Genomic DNA, 12707 nt, shown 5'->3' with positions numbered 1-12707 from the left:
AGCAACAGCTGGCAGTTCTACTTGGGCGCGTTTAACGCGATGAAAGAATTAACAGCTTCGTTTGAAATTCACGAGACTGTTGAAAGACTCGCCTGATGAATCGTGAATGAGCGTTGGATTTTTGGTGCGATCATGTGACAAGAAGAATGGATTTAACAACGAGAGTCCCCGTTTGCCTGGCAATTAACGAATCTTCCTAACAAAAGCGGAATTGCGTCAGGCATGTAACTCCGGCGCGAAATAAATAACGGCACAGATTTAATTTTAGTTTGCTTACAGTTTGCTCGTTAACTGGCAATTAATGCGTGGTCGAACAATTTCCGTTCGAGTGCATTTGAAACTTCAAATTTCGAACGAATACTGTAATTACTTTAATGAAAGACGACAAGTTTCACAGTTTGATTACATTAAAATTTCCGGTAGAGTTCACCCAACGGGTGATCGGAAATTATTCATTCACTGAAATTATTCATTGATAGAAATATTATGAAATCGCGTGGAAGAATGAAACCCTCTAAAACGATTCACTATTCGCTCGTAGCTATGCAATGAATTCGATTCGTATAACGCATGCACGCTTTGGCATCTGGATTTCCAGCCAGAGATCTGTCCATTCGTCTATACATCCTCACCTTTGTTAGCATAGATCCAACCTATCCAGACAGAAGGTAGAAACGTGCTAAGCCTTCGCGCTATTATACCTTTCTCCTTCGTAAATAAACGGGCAGATATGCATCAAAGCTTTTTGTTTCGCAAAAACTGTGCTGAACGTATTCAGGAAACAGCGGGGCCATCCCTTTCACGTATATATGCGCGAGACTTTTCCATTTAGCTTGCGCAGCGTTCCATTTATTTTTTTGCCAATCTGTTTGTCTAGTTCTCTTATTCGATTCACTGGAATTACGGAGGCGGGCTCGGCGGTATTCTTGAAAAGGAAAAGAGATAAAATATCCTCAAATTTTATGTTCGACATAAGTCAGACAGTTGGTAATTGGCAGTCAGCCTCCTCAGTAAGGTGAAATTTCACTCGAAACATTGATTCCTCCTTCTGCTCTCTCTTTTTTTTACTGGGATATGAATTTCTGCGGGATAATTGGTTACGTGCGATGGTTCGTTAATAGAGGTAATAATTTCGTCTAATTCCATCCGGATTATTTAGAATTTTGCGCTGCGGATCAGTTAATCGTGCGAACCAGCAATAATATCGAAATGTACGACAAGCCTGTGCCATTGCAAGAGTGCAAGTATTACACAAATAAACAGTAATACATAATTTTGTGCATAGGTGTGGAGCGTATCTGTTATCACGTCATCGAGTCTAATTACAGATACCATTTCAATCGGGGTGATAATCTTGTGATTGAAGTTCAGTCGCACTAATGAAAGGGCGTGCATCGGCTTTTAATTCTCTCTAATGAAAGCTGTCACGTGACCCGATTTGCACGCTTAATTGCTAGATATGACGGTCTATGTAGTGGAAAAAAGGGTGCTCTTTTTTTCGCAATGAGGCACGAGGAGAAACTCGACTTCTGACACGAACAATTCCTATATGAACGGAAAAATATTGACGTGCGTCGATATTTTCCCATGGGTAATGTCAGAAAACGAAAAAAAATAATTTCACTTCTTAAAAGCGAATTAAGTTAAAACGAACGCTAAGAGTCATGTTAAAATTGCGCCTGCTGAACGGATTTGCTATCTCGCGTTAAAAATTCATTGTCAGTTGGAATTGAATTAGTTGATAGAATATCGAGTTATAAGATCGTTTATATTCTTCTTCCGGATCGAGCATGGCCGAGAAAGCGTAAAATCAATTTACAGAGAAATTGAAACGGACAAATCATTGTGAGCGTCGATACCAATTTCCCGTAGCTATTTTAAAGAAGAGCCGAGTCTGATGCAGAATGTCAAGAAAAATAGGGGCAAAGGAACAGAGAACATTAATCAAATGCCATTTTGTTTCTGAGATAGAGAAAGAAGGTCTTTTCCCTCCGCTTGTCACCGACTCTCTACTTTCATTTCAGGAACCCAAATGTTTTATGTAATCTAAAATTCGTAGATACTTCGAATAGCTTTTTTATTAATTTTGAAAGTTTCGATCCATTTAATAAAAATAATAAATATTTAGTTGACGATTTACTTTAAGATTTATATGTTCGATATCATCCATTTCATAATATGACAAAGCTTGGTGAATTTAGGCTACGATATATCTTCAAGGTACAGATTTATATATCCGATAAGTCTGGAGATATGACTGATCTTCAGATTCATGTATCTTGGAGACGTTTCTATAAACTCTCGAGAGTTGTATTGTATTTGTTGAAGGAAGTACCATAAGAAAGAGGTAGTGTGAAGGAGGAACAGCTAAACATCAATCAGCATCAAGAAATTTTCCCATGAAAAATGCCAAACCCAGATTTGAATCCAAAGACGATGGATGTAAACGAGACATCCACTTTCTACCCTCGCGGTCTTTACAATAGTGATATCTTTATCATTTTTTCCATACGAATTTATGATTTTTTCGTATGTAGGTGTGCAATATATAAGCTTGAAAATGAACATTTTTAAATCCAACGTTACGAGAGAAATTAAACGTAAAGCAAAAATTACTCTCGATAATACTCGCCAGTGTCAAAGCTATTTATACATTATTTGTCTCTAATTCGATCTGTTCGTTGCTTGGAGAACTTCAAAAGGATGGAAATACCACTGAAAATTCCTTAAAAATTCTTCGCCCCCGTCGTTTCATCCCCCACGCGTTCACTTTTCCTCTCGCTCGCGATTCTCCTTTTCGACATGTCAGCCAACCGAGTGGAACGATTCCTGCGTAAGTGCGTCAATCAACATCACAGCCTCGTTGCCGGAACAAAGGACCTTCGGTTAACAGATCTCTTTGCTGGAGGTCTCTAATTGCAAGCGTGGATGCTGGGCGTCGTGGAGCACACCGTGGTATCGCGCAGGCTCCTTTCTGAAGCGAGGCAGGACATCGAGAGGGAGAGCAAAGGATTCTCGTGAATTTTCACCAGTAACCCCGTGACCATCAAACCGTCTCCGACGTGTACCATTTCTCCGTCCTCCTACTTCGTGGTTAGCCGTTGAGTAACCTGTTGCCCGACACTGAGAAACGATCTCAGTTAGGGAACTGTGTCGCTTAATTCCGCGATCCTTCCGTGTTATTTTACATACACCGTGTAATACATCAATTTCGGACTCTACTGGGACGAAGTCGTTCTCTGTTTCTTTCAAAATGGTTTAAATTTCGAACGATCGTTGGTTGTTCTTTTTTTTAGTGGTGAATTTTGATTTTCGATTGAACTTAAGGACGAATGAACGTAGACACTGATCGTCGTTATTTTTCCACGAGAACGTAAGAAAGGATTGCAATTAATTTTCCGCGTCCGTAGACAAAGAACGGGATTACATTTTTGTTTGATTTTTATTTTAGGAGTTCTGCCGTTTGTTTTGCCAAACTAACCTGTTGCGTAGCAATCCGTGTACGAGCAATCCGCAGGAAAACGAGACGCGAGATCGTATCTTTGACGCCTTCGGTTTAGTACCATATTGTGTGACCGTGCAATATATCTGCAAGGGTGCACGTCACTGGCCGTGGAACTTCAATAAGAGCCTTCATTCGGAAAAGGAGTTTCATCTAGCTAAATCGAATTTCGTAGTAAGTATTAAAACATATCGCCCTCCTCTTATGCGAAAGCTACGTTCGCAGAAATTCACTTTTTCCAATGAGAAAGTAGCACGTATGCCTTTTTACGATTTGCAGTTAAATTGAACTTCAAAGTGAATAGTAGCATAATAAAAAGCGTTGATCTTAAGAGTCGTCTCGTATCACGTTCACCAAGCGAACCTGCATAATTTGTAGAATTACACATTTACATTATCTCGATGTCAATGGATTATATTGCATGATATCGAATCATGTTTCGAACTTTTTTAAAAATTCATGCCAGTGCATGCAATATGAGACGGTACAAACGTTTAATGTTGCATTGCCGACTACCCCTCCGTAATCGTTATCCATCATGCTTGCAACTTGGTAATTCTTTGTCTAGTATCTTTCATCTAGCAATGAATCATTTGGCCTGGCGCGGTGTTAGAAATTATTGGCTCGAAAATAAAAATCTCCATTGCCAAGATTATTTTCAGTTGGTTTCGTTTCAGAATCAGGGGGTAGTAAAACGTGCCGCTTCATCGATATTCATTAACGTCGCCCCTTCGATACCACCCTTAGTTCCGGGCGAGCGAATGTTTGCTACGCTTCCTTGAGACGATCCTTTATACGTGCGTGCTTATTATTTTCATTATCCAAGAATATAGCTTTCCTAATAGAGAGAGATAATTAAATTTCCATTATAATAACATTGTTTGATCCTAATATCGTTATCCGTTTTTAGAATGTATACTTTAAGATAAGGACGACCAATGCACGATATATTTTAAAGCTATTTTCTTCATGAATATGCATGTATCGCGCTTTAGCTTTATTTGGATCTTATTTTGCATCAACGAATGTTCCGTCAATACATCCGGATATTTTAAAGCTTTCAACAATAACAGTTTCACGATAATCTGATTATGTACATAGAATTACCTCTGTTTTATACACTGAGCATCTTATTTACTAAATATTACCAATTCATGTTCTCACTGCTTCTCATTTGGTTTTATAATGCCTAATTATATCGTGTTTACAATACAATACTTGTTTTCATCAATACGATGATCATTAAAAATGTGCATAACAGTATGACCGGTATTTAAGCAATTCGCGATTTTCACATCAAACGTGTGTAATGTGTGAAAAAGGTATTATAATTTTAACGTTAATGAGATGAAAATAACAGCTGAAAGAGAACATTATGATGTTCTCCAACGAATCCATTTCCATTTCGTTCGAAGAATAATAAAACATTTATGTAGATGTGGTGTAGCGCGAGATAATTCTTTCGAATAACATTTTCAAAGAACAAACCGATCTGTCGCACACATTTTTCGAAAACAAGTCATAATGCTAATTAACGTGAAACATTTATTACCGTACCAGTTGGGTATACTCTTGCTTTCTCGTTGCGTTACAAATTTTTAAACGAAACGCACGGTTTTATTGTCCCATAAATTCTCTGCGTTAGCAAAGTCGAACTGTTTTATATGAACCAGTAAAAAAAGCAAAAAAATAGAAACACGTGTCGAGTAATTAACAAACATCCGCGCGAATTTATTGTTACTGTGTGTTATTTTTCATGTGCGATTTTTACATTGAAAAATATACGATAGCCGAGTAAACAGAGTGCGAAAGAAACATATGTCCCGAGAGGATCAAGCCCGTTGCGGAGATCAACACGACGCGAGCAGATGGAGAAAGCAAAGGGGCTATATTTCGAAACAGCCAACTTTGAATCAAAGCGTCGAAATTCCAATTGTCTTCGCATAGTTTCGCCGTCAAAGCGAATATCTTACATTTTCTGTTGGGCATCCGAAATTACCTCTGAAAACCAAACCGTGGGAATTCCACTATTTTCGCGGTACCTACTCAAGCGCATCCTTAACAGGAACACGCATGAGTTCGCATAGTTTATCCGGCGGTTCGACACAGCGGTTCGACGTTTCTTCGATTTCGAGACCGAATCCATAGATATTTCCTTCAGCGGGCGAGTGAACCGTGGGCATGATACCTCAGAAATGGACTCGATACTCAAACGCGTAAGAAGTTTGCGAACTAAGCTGTAAGGTCCGTGAGAAACGTTCCGTTTGCACAAGATTAGCTGTTTGCCGTGCTCTTTTAGAAAGTGCTACCAGGAAATTTCTGCTGGAACAATTCTGTCCTTCTCTGCGCGGTCTGCTGTAAAATGTAAATGTAAGTGGGCTCTTTGATTCGAATGTACAGCTTGAAATTTATAAAGACCGTGATGCATAAACTTGTCACTTATCCGTAACAAGTTTCATTAAAAATCCTCCATAATCAGACGCGATTCTGTTTTAACATAAAATGTTTAATTCCGAAAAATCACAAGAGCGTACTTATCGTTATAACTAACCTCGCTTGCATTAAAGCGATACGCGTAATTTAATATTTAAAAATATTCAAATATTCAAATAGCGCACGAAACATGAAAAACATGAATAACGAACGTAAATCCTCACTTTTCGACGCAGCAAATGCATAATCCCGTAATAAATTCAAGCTGCGTTATCGGAACAGGAAAAAGTCAGGGGAACTCGACTCCGTTTCTTCAATCACCTCTGAAATGAAAAATAGATGTAATAAGGGGATCTCGTGGCGCGTGTATCGATGAATACCAGTCAATTCTCGTGAAAATCATTCGGTCGTCGCTTTGCCAGACACGCCGAGTGCGCGATTCGAAAACGTACCGGGAAACGGTGGCGAGTCCCTCGCGCAAGTGGTGCAAGCGTACGTTTCATCTGACGCAGCGACAGAATCCACCGGCTCTGGTCGCATTTTTCCTCGATGGATCGATAAACGCGTCGGTACTTCTCCGTGGTCCACACACACACGCGTGGTTCTTCTTTTACATTCGCTGGTCCCGTTTCTTGCTCGACGAAACCGAATTTCGACTTCGACTCGAGAAACGTTAAAACGCTGCCTCCTCAGAAAGTTACGAGGAATTTGTAAAGAAGTCAAACAATGACGACTGCTTCCGGTAGATAGTGCTCTGTTGGGTAGAAAACATGACGCTTGACTCGATACGGGGATGATGGATGACAATGAACGGTTCTTGAATGCACGCACCGACGTACCGTGAACAAAATTATCAACGGACTGTTCGTACAGACAATGTCGATGATTCTATTGCGTAGTGTGTTACTAATACAAACGTGCTGCTGCGCAGGCAGTTCAATAGAAACTGACTCTGACTAGATAAGTTTTGGGTGGTATTAGACAAAGCCACTTCTAATTGCACTTCCACCACGCGGTATCTAGTAGGAAGGAACATTTTAGGAACAACATTATAATAAAATGGTTCCCCATTTGTATTAGAGATTAATGTTGCACAATAGTACAGAATAGCTGGTATTGTCTTTTCCATTATTTTACCGTAAGGGCGGATATTACATCAACCGGTAAAATATTAATAACAGTTGGTCCAATATACCCGTGGAACTGCAATAAGATATTCACTCAGCTTTTCTATCTTCGTACGATAAATCCATTATGTAGCGGAAATTGTGTTCGTTTTGCGTCATATGTACTTTGTACCCAAATACGATTTCTGTACTTTCGAATCCATCCTACACGAAAGGAGAAAGAGACGTTGGTTCGTGTCGGCGGGTGCTCTGTGTATCTTCCTATGGATATGCTCTGAATTCTACCGCTATGCAAATGTCATTTTCATCAGGATCTCCCTTCCTCGAATCTAAAATACTCTACTCGTGTTTGCACCTTCCGCGTACATCATTGTTCAAAAATTTAATCGCGTGTTCGAGTACATCCTCATAGCACATCGAGTGAGTTCAACCATATAAATAATTACAATTAATAATATTAAATTTCATATAACTTTTTTTATTAATTACTGAATTCAGCTGAAGTTCGAGTCGAATGAATACGGCACACGTGTACGATTGTAGGAAAAAATTTATTGGGAATAACTCATTTTTCCTGTTCATGCGAACAATAAACAGAAGTTCAGAGGTCTATCAAATTCCATGAAATCTCTCAGTCGTATACGTGGCTATAAAACAGGTTCCTGGTCTTTGTTTGCGTTTACATGCTTTTGCTGTTTTACCCTCACAAAGGGACGGTTAGTGTTTTCCTCTGCATTATTTATCCAAATTGGACAATTTTTTTTGTTTTAGAGACCTTTGGCGAAGTCTATTGTTTGGTTCGCGCCATTGTCTCCGTAAACGAGATTCGACGGGGTCAATATTAAAATACGCTCGCGACACTTTGACGCGAACCTTTGACAAGTGAAAGAAAAAAAACGAAAAGGCGTTCGCTTCGAACGCTTCTCTCAAACATCTTTCATTCCCTCTCGTTTCACGATCGGAGCAGTTATACGGATTCTAGATTGCGAATGCGCGCGGTCACCGCGGCATGAAATTTCCAGTCAACTTTTCCTTTAACAAAATTTCACTTCGAGGTCCAATGGGGGCTTCAACTTGATCGTAACACTTTTCGCTTTAAAACGTTATTCGATCGAATATAACTATATATGCGCATAATGAATTACATGTTAATTAATTGTGTTTCCAGCGAATGGTTCGTGGTTTTAACGTTCATCTCCGGTGCTTAATAAAATTATGCAGAATGTGAAAATGCATACGTGACGAATAATTTTTAAATCTGTCACTTTTAGTATCGAACAATTATTTACCGAAACACCGATTGGGAACTTAATTATTTATCAGAGATAAATTATTGTTTCTTTAATGCTTCTTCTTAGCTCATACATCTGTTTAACCTAACGAGAAGTTATCCATCATAAAAATTCTTCATCCTAATTTAAGCATCTCCTATATAAACCCGTCCATCATATTATACAGTAATTTCACTCTGTACTGTACGCACATAAATTTCTCGGATAACATCTCCAATCTGCTTCTATAACTATATCTATGTATCTTACGTTACATTATATCTACCAAGAGTAATCCAAGGAAGGAACTCGATGATCACGCTTGTGAAACGTACAACGGAATCGTGTGCAACATCGTGCTTTACGCTGCGCGTCATTCACATATCAGAATATAAAAGTGGAAGAATTTATGGTTCACGCACGAGGGGAGCCCTGTCGCGTTAAAACCGTTGTTACGGTGAAAATCATGTGGGAAGTTAATCCAGGGAGACAACATGACGCTGTACTATTCGTGGAGGCCCTATGTATTTGACCACTGACAAGTGATCGAATGAACATTCTATGTATATACGTGACAACGTCAACAGGTTCAACGTACACTTTGTCCAAAACACAATGTCCAAACCCTCCAATCGATAATCCTGGTAACTGTAACAATCTATCAAGAAAATACTCGTGGCATGTTATCTGATCGTGGCGTGTTCGTTCGAGATGAAAGATGGATCCGATACAACGAATACTCTACAAAACGGGAGGAAAGAACGGAAAGTTGGGAAAGTTTCAGGTATCGCTTAACAGACGATAATAAAAGAAGTGAATTATGCTCCGAGAGATTGATATTTAAATAGAAATGATTTAATTAAGTTTCGAACATGTTCTTGCATTGTTCAGTTAGCTCGGGCCAGCCATTACCGTCAAATAATTCCCCCCTAATACAAAAGTTTCTTATAATTAAAGAAGAAGAAAAAGTTTTGATACGTTCGTAACCTCGTTTCAGAATGCAATCTTCTAATTATTTTTAGTAGCAGAATAATGGTGAAATTAAAGAGTTTCGTGGGCCGACCTGAATTTTTCATCTTGAGACTCGAGCTCGCATTTTTAATATTAAAAAGTAGCTTTGAAGTCTGCGGAAAATACGTGGTAAATATTTTAGAGGAGTTCGTTAATTGCATTCGTTGAAACGTGAAATTAAAAACGTTTATTTTAATGCCTAGTATATATGCGCGATATTATAAACAAGAAGAAGAATTACCGGCGTAATATGCCTGTTAAATTCCCGTTCGTGATACCTTTACTAGTTTCGCTTCATAAATTTATTATCCGCAGGATTGGCCGCCGACATTCCCACTCGTTTCGTTGTACAAATTTCTCACGTATGCGCGCGGAGGTTGGAAAAGTTGGCGAAAACTAGAGCGCAGTCAAACGTGGTTCGCGTTTCGTCGGAATTCCAAACCCGCGAACGACTTTTTGAAGCGTGACACTCCAAGCTGCGCGCTTTGCAAACGCAAATATTCTGGATTCGAATTCGGAAATAAATCACGGAACAGCGGCGAAGAATTAAAAGATTTAGCAATAGTACACTCCTGTTTCTATTCCACTCCTCTACACTTATAAATATTCTATTCCGCGTGGAAACATGCAAATCTAGCGCGATTTAAATATCGAGACATCTTTTTTTACGAAAAAAATCTCACGAGCCACTCGGCTATTATCATTTTCCGTCGAACTTCGCTTTTTGCTGGCGAAGACAAGCTTTAGGGTGGCGGCTCCCCATCGATTTTTAGACCATTATTCTCAGCCCGGGGCGATCCGAACAATAGTTCTTGTTCTTTGAAAATGAATGACTAACCGTTACAAGGGGCGAGTTATCCGTCTGGTTTTTAACGTCAAAAGGCGAAAGACGAGGTTATTGGACAGATAACGTTGATCTATCAAAGCATCGTATATGCTGGCCTCGTTAGCTAGGGTTCCATCAGTGCGGAAAAGCAATGGGGTAGAAATGACCTATACCAGCGGAAACATTTGGTCGGTATTTTAGCAGAAGGATGTACACCACCGTACAAAAGTTTGGTCACGCTTGCCAGCAAGAGAATTGTTCTTATATTTCCACTTCTATTGTATAATTTTGCAATCGTTTATATATTACTTTTTCTTCTCTTCACAATGAAACGTTAGACGATGCAGTTTGTACTCAAGTATAGAATACAAGTGCAATAACCCTATTTAAGGGTGGCCAGACTTTTGTGTACCAATGTATGTATCCATAGTATTCCAGTGATAAGAGACACGAGCTAAATGGACCGCTCCACGACTAGTATTACCGAAGCAGCCAGTCTCAGCAAGTAGTCGAGGCCACCTTCTCCCTCTTTTTCTTGCTTAGCCACTCGAGCCAAGGCTCGTGCCTCTTATTTTATGCCCACCCGTGGATGAGCAGCTACTCGTCGTGTCGGATATCAATCGACCGTGGCCGTGGTCGAAGTACGACGTGTCTGTGGTTACACTCAGGATTTTTCAAAATACTTGCTACGCGAAATGACACCGCTCCTGAGATCGCGTAAAGTCGGAAGCCATCCCTGAAGTACGACGCGGAGTTGGCCAGAGGATGCCAAAGAGATGACCAAGGTACATAAGGTTCCATTACGTTTGGGCGAGCCCTTCGAGAACTTGGACGCTCGCTCCTTTGATCTACAGGGAACTAATATGCTAGATTCATTGGTCACGCTAACGAGCGTGATAAGTCTGAAAATTTGGAACGTCGCTTTGAACAAATCAGCGTTCGTGAATCAATAATCGTCCCGTATACTAATTTAAAGAGCGTCGGATCGAGTGCTGATTTAAAGTATCAGACCTGGAGGAAGTTACGGAGTACGGTTCGATGTGATTCTGAAATAGAATTATTTGCGATCCTGCTTCATTGTTATTAAAATGCAACGAGTGAGTAAATGCTGATATAGACTAGTCAGAAGCGTTGTTAGGAATGCTATTTTAACGAGCGAGATTACTTAACTAGTTCGAGAAGCTTCTTCAATATCGCAACTTGCGAACCATCCGAAGTTCTTTTCATCAATCTGCTCTCTTGCTGCTTCGGAAACTTCATTATTTATAAAATTTAATAAAGATTAATCAAATAACCCCGACGTTACATATAATTGTTCACATTAATTTGCCCACTTTCGTACGTGTTTACGATATTAATTCCCTCGACGAAGCATACGTCTAGGTAATATTAAGTATGTCCGCGAACAAAACCCATTTCGTTGCCACGGTGTAACGGTTTCATACATTTTGCAAATTCATCCCGGTATTTCTAAAGCTGGTACACAGATACGAAGAGACACGGAAACATTATCATTGTTAGGTCGTAATGAAATAATCCGCGCGTGATAAACATTGCTAACCAGATCGAATTACTATTTCCACCATTTTGGTCCCGTTCCTTCCTTGGAGCTGCGTGAAATTGTACAGTCTACGAAATGCGTGTTAAATTTTCGCTTCCAGACCTTGTGGAAATTGCCACTACCAAAATATTTACACGGTTTGCTCCGAAATGTAGCTATTCCGAAGCTTAAAATACTGCTCTGTGGCGCGATTAAGTTTACTCGCGAGTCAGACGAGAAACAAAAGCCTGAAACACGTGGCGGACCCAGAGGTATTTTAATACGTTCGGTGTCGCATTATTTTCACGTGAGTGAACCGATACACGTTTACGACAATCATAACAACGACATATTTCTTGATTATTGAAAGAAAACCAGCGTACAAATATATCAAACTACCGTCCTTCAAGCAACTAATCGAAGACAAACAATCTTTTCCAGGTCCAGAGTCCAATAAGAGCAGCCGAGGGATTGTCGGAAGCAATCGAAGAACATCCGTGGAACATCGAATAACTGCACGGTCCCTGGTCAAAACTCCATAATCGCTTCAGCGAATTAGACGCCTGAACGATAGTTCCGAAGGTTTGGTACCACACGGATCCGCGCGCGAGGGAGATATGTCCGTATACAAAATCGATCCTCAGACGATGAAACGTCGCACTGTGTACGAGCTTCAATCCGTCAAGAGTTCCCGTTAATGCCTCGATCGTGTCCAAAAGGATTATCCCCTGTGAAGGACGCCCGTCGCAATCCCGAGGAGTACCATGGGTTAAGGAAACGACGCGTTGCGTAAACAGCTCAGCGGGATACCTCGAGACGCCAAAGTGTTTTTAGGTCTAAGAAGAGAAAGAAGACGGGAAAGAATTTTTGATCGACTGAGGAAGAGGATAGAAGCGACGATTGCTAGGATAGCCGCATAGAATTTTTAATCGAGGATCTTCGTCGAGCGGTTGAAAGTGGTCAGTCCTCCGGAAAAATGTTCCAGCTGCGCTGAAGA

This window comes from Xylocopa sonorina, chromosome 13 (genome assembly GCF_050948175.1).
Source record: "Xylocopa sonorina isolate GNS202 chromosome 13, iyXylSono1_principal, whole genome shotgun sequence".
Lineage (NCBI taxonomy): Eukaryota > Metazoa > Arthropoda > Insecta > Hymenoptera > Apidae > Xylocopa > Xylocopa sonorina.
This window is presented reverse-complemented; position numbering follows the sequence as displayed.